General features: G+C 51.2%; 1 non-coding gene across 1 annotated transcript; it reads left to right on the forward strand.

The window, feature by feature from the left end:
* The first annotated feature begins 5063 nt into the window (after positions 1–5063).
* Positions 5064–5152, forward strand: trnar-ucg (transfer RNA arginine (anticodon UCG)). The gene is given in 2 exon segments: positions 5064–5100; positions 5117–5152. It is a non-coding gene; the product is annotated as a tRNA-Arg (tRNA).
* The last annotated feature ends 207 nt before the right edge of the window (positions 5153–5359 follow it).

Here is a 5359-nt window from a genome sequence, read left to right on the forward strand (position 1 = left end):
GTCCTGACCTTCACCGACACAAGCGCAGGCCGATAGCCACTAAACTAGAGAAACACTGAAGCGCACCGAGCACTGCCTGAGGCAGCAGATCCCAATGTCCTAACCTTTACCGACACAAGGGCAGGCCGATAGCCACTAAACTAGAGAAACACTGAATAGCACCGAGCACTGCCTGAGGCAGCAGATCCCAATGTCCTAACCTTCACCGACACAAGCGCAGGCCGATAGCCACTAAACTAGAGAAACACTGAAGCGCATCGAGCACTGCCTGAGGCAGCAGATCCCAATGTCCTGACCTTCACCGACACAAGCGCAGGCCGATAGCCACTAAACTAGAGAAACACTGAAGCGCACAGAGCACTGTCTGAGGCAGCAGATCCCAATGTCCTAACCTTCACCGACACAAGCGCAGGCCGATAGCCACTAAACTAGAGAAACACTGAAGCGCACCGAGCACTGCCTGAGGCAGCAGATCCCAATGTCCTGACCTTCACCGACACAAGCGCAGGCCGATAGCCACTAAACTAGAGAAACACTGAAGAGCACCGAGCACTGCCTGAGGCAGCAGATCCCAATGTCCTGACCTACACCGACACAAGCGCAGGCCGATAGCCACTAAACTAGAGAAACACTGAAGCGCATCGAGCACTGTCTGAGGCAGCAGATCCCAATGTCCAAACCTTCACCGACACAAGCGCAGGCCGATAGCCACTAAACTAGAGAAACACTGAAGCTCACCGAGCACTGCCTGAGGCAGCAGATCCCAATGTCCTGACCTTCCCCGACACAAGCGCAGGCCGATAGCCACTAAACTAGAGAAACACTGAAGCGCATCGAGCACTGTCTGAGGCAGCAGATCCCAATGTCCAAACCTTCACCGACACAAGCGCAGGCCGATAGCCACTAAACTAGAGAAACACTGAAGCTCACCGAGCACTGCCTGAGGCAGCAGATCCCAATGTCCTGACCTTCCCCGACACAAGCGCAGGCCGATAGCCACTAAACTAGAGAAACACTGAAGCGCATCGAGCACTGTCTGAGGCAGCAGATCCCAATGTCCTAACCTTCACTGACACAAGCGCAGGCCGATAGCCACTAAACTAGAGAAACACTGAAGCGCACCGAGCACTGTCTGAGGCAGCAGATCCCAATGTCCTGACCTTCACCGACACAAGCGCAGGCTGATAGCCACTAAACAAGAGAAACACTGAAGCACATCGAGCACTGTCTGAGTCAGCAGATCCCAATGTCCTAACCTTCACCGACACAAGCGCAGGCCGATAGCCACTAAACTAGAGAAACACTGAAGCGCACAGAGCACTGTCTGAGGCAGCAGATCCCAATGTCCTAACCTTCACCGACACAAGCGCAGGCCGATAGCCACTAAACTAGAGAAACACTGAAGCGCACAGAGCACTGTCTGAGGCAGCAGATCCCAATGTCCTGACCTTCACCGACACAAGCGCAGGCCGATAGCCACTAAACTAGAGAAACACTGAAGCGCACAGAGCACTGTCTGAGGCAGCAGATCCCAATGTCCTAACCTTCACCGACACAAGCGCAGGCCGATAGCCACTAAACTAGAGAAACACTGAAGCGCACCGAGCACTGCCTGAGGCAGCAGATCCCAATGTCCTGACCTTCACCGACACAAGCGCAAGCCGATAGCCACTAAACTAGAGAAACACTGAAGCGTACCGAGCACTGCCTGAGACAGCAGATCCCAATGTCCTAACCTTCACCGACACAAGCGCAGGCCGATAGCCACTAAACTAGAGAAACACTGAAGCACATCGAGCACTGCCTGAGGCAGCAGATCCCAATGTCCTGACCTTCACCGACACAAGCGCAGGCCGATAGCCACTAAACTAGAGAAACACTGAAGCACATCGAGCACTGCCTGAGGCAGCAGATCCCAATGTCCTGACCTTCACCGACACAAGCGCAGGCCGATAGCCACTAAACTAGAGAAACACTGAAGCTCACCGAGCACTGTCTGAGGCAGCAGATCCCAATGTCCTGACCTTCACCGACACAAGCGCAGGCCGATAGCCACTAAACTAGAGAAACACTGAAGAGCACCGAGCACTGCCTGAGGCAGCAGATCCCAATGTCCTGACCTACACCGACACAAGCGCAGGCCGATAGCCACTAAACTAGAGAAACACTGAAGCGCATCGAGCACTGTCTGAGGCAGCAGATCCCAATGTCCAAACCTTCACCGACACAAGCGCAGGCCGATAGCCACTAAACTAGAGAAATACTGAAGCTCACCGAGCACTGCCTGAGGCAGCAGATCCCAATGTCCTGACCTTCCCCGACACAAGCGCAGGCCGATAGCCACTAAACTAGAGAAACACTGAAGCGCATCGAGCACTGTCTGAGGCAGCAGATCCCAATGTCCAAACCTTCACCGACACAAGCGCAGGCCGATAGCCACTAAACTAGAGAAACACTGAAGCTCACCGAGCACTGCCTGAGGCAGCAGATCCCAATGTCCTGACCTTCCCCGACACAAGCGCAGGCCGATAGCCACTAAACTAGAGAAACACTGAAGCGCATCGAGCACTGTCTGAGGCAGCAGATCCCAATGTCCTAACCTTCACTGACACAAGCGCAGGCCGATAGCCACTAAACTAGAGAAACACTGAAGCTCACCGAGCACTGCCTGAGGCAGCAGATCCCAATGTCCTGACCTTCCCCGACACAAGCGCAGGCCGATAGCCACTAAACTAGAGAAACACTGAAGCGCACCGAGCACTGCCTGAGGCAGCAGATCCCAATGTCCTGACCTTCACCGACACAAGCGCAGGCTGATAGCCACTAAACTAGAGAAACACTGAAGCGCACCGAGCACTGTCTGAGGCAGCAGATCCCAATGTCCTAACCTTCACCGACACAAGCGCAGGCCGATAGCCATTAAACTAGAGAAACACTGAAGCGCATCGAGCACTGTCTGAGGCAGCAGATCCCAATGTCCTGACCTTCACCGACACAAGCGCAGGCCGATAGCCACTAAACTAGAGAAACACTGAAGCGCATCGAGCACTGCCTGAGGCAGCAGATCCCAATGTCCTGACCTTCACCGACACAAGCGCAGGCCGATAGCCACTAAACTAGAGAAACACTGGAGCGCATCGAGCACTGCCTGAGGCAGCAGATCCCAATGTCCAAACCTTCACCGACACAAGCGCAGGCCGATAGCCACTAAACTAGAGAAACACTGAAGCGCACCGAGCACTGCCTGAGGCAGCAGATCCCAATGTCCTAACCTTCACCGACACAAGCGCAGGCCGGTCGGTTCTGGCGTCTGCAAGTGACGGCTGAAATATAGAAGAAGATAGCAGGCCTCTCTATCAATGACGAATTGATTTTATTGGACCATTTTCGCTGATTCCAATCCCAGAATATAAGGCCGCCTCAAAAGTCAGTGGCGTGCGTCTTTACAGATGTTTTTTTTTTTTTTTTTGTGTAAGGGAAACAGCGAAATAGAATATTACATTTAAACGCAAGTTGCAAAATTTAGTCACATTAACAACAGTAGTCGAATGTTCATCTGGGATGAAAACACTGCGTTTTAATATTACGTTTAGATCGGTCAGCGAATGACTCATCTCGCGGAAATGCCTGACAGCAATTCGCACGTTTCGCATTTTTTCTCTTCGCATTTCTTGCAGAAGACGATCGTGTGGCTGAATGGATAAGCCGTCCGACTTCGGTGCTTAATTCGAAGTCATCAGAAGATTGCAGGTTCGAGACGGATCACGGTCGATTTACCAACCTAACGGTTTTGGTTCCATTCTGTCACCCACTCTCTGCAGCACAGTTGCCTCATGTGAAACAACTGCACACACGGGGATTAACCAGATTACTCCTCCCTGCTGGGAACGGAGCGAAATATCACGTCTTCAGTATTCGCAACATATAATGTTATGTGTCGCGTCTGTGATGTACTTCTACAAAACTTACATAAACAACACGTTGAAACTTCTCAAACTTTCGGGACGAACTGTTGCTTGGAAGGTGATATGTACTTCACATTGACCTCCGTTTCCGACCCTACCTTTTATGAACGAATTTTCAACCCCGCACTGATAATCACTTCTCCCGTCTCGAAACCCTCCTCCAATTCCTGGACAACCCGATCTAATTCTGTGCCTCCCCGGACGTTTTCATCGCTACCTGCCGACGAGACATCATCCGGCTCGACGTTACCACACTTACTCCTCGTCGAAGTTGATTCTATCCGAACGCACTTTCCACCTTCCACTCTCTCAACGTACCATCGGATAGCAGGCAAAGGGGTTGCTGCTTTAACGTGGCGGACTATCGCCTTGCTTGTAGAGACCAAGCAGTAGCTTTCAGACACCTCCACATACTCAGAGAGGGAGATACGTCAATGGGAAGGGATAGCTGGAGAATGACAGACCGACAGACCAACTCAAACGGGATCTAATGTGAACCCCAGAGTGCGAACCTGCGATTTCGTTTCCCTAACGAAATTGTAAGAATTTCTGTCTGTCTGCCTCTCTCTCTCTCTCTCTCTCTCTCTCTCTCTCTCTCTCTCTCTCTCTCTCTCTCTCTCTCTCTCTCTCTCTCTCTCTCTCTCCCCCACCAGCCCTGTATGTCTCCATCTCTCTCCTTTTCTCCCTCCCGTTCCCCTTCTGGCTGGTAGACTTTTTATGCTGAGTACCATTGACAACCGCTCCCCAGGCATTGTCAAATGAATGGCATCGACCCTGATCGTCCACTCACTCCTGGCCCTGCTTATTCAATTCTAATTGGGATTCCAATCCCAGAATATAACGCCGCCGCTGAAGTCAGTGACGTGTGCCTTTGGGAATTCCTTTCTGTGTGACAGAAAGAGATATCTGAATTTAGAAGAAGAGACCAAAGCAAGAATGAATGCAGAGATATTGAAAACAATGGCTGAATGCTCACCTGGGATGAAAACACTGCGTATCAGTACTTTTAGCTCGGTTGGGAAATCATTCTACACGTGGAAGCTACTTGCAGCAGTCAGCATGGTCCCCATTTTTCCCCTGACATTACTTCTACAATAGGACCGTGTGGCCTAATGGATAAGGCGTCTGACTTCGGTGCTGGATTGGAAGTCATCAGAAGATTGCAGGTTCGAGTCCTGTCACGGTCGTTTTGCCAAACGGTTCCATTCTGTTTCTCACTCCCTGCAGAATGGTTGTCTCAATTCCGCGTGGGGATTAACCGGAGTACTCCACCCTCGGGGAAAACGTAATGCCTCGTCTTCGTTGTACGCAACCTATAATAGTATGTGTCTAGTCTTTGCAGTATTTCTGAAAACACTTTCATAAACAATTCATTGGGGCCTCTCAGTCTTTCA

This window comes from Hypanus sabinus, unplaced genomic scaffold (genome assembly GCF_030144855.1).
Source record: "Hypanus sabinus isolate sHypSab1 unplaced genomic scaffold, sHypSab1.hap1 scaffold_687, whole genome shotgun sequence".
Lineage (NCBI taxonomy): Eukaryota > Metazoa > Chordata > Chondrichthyes > Myliobatiformes > Dasyatidae > Hypanus > Hypanus sabinus.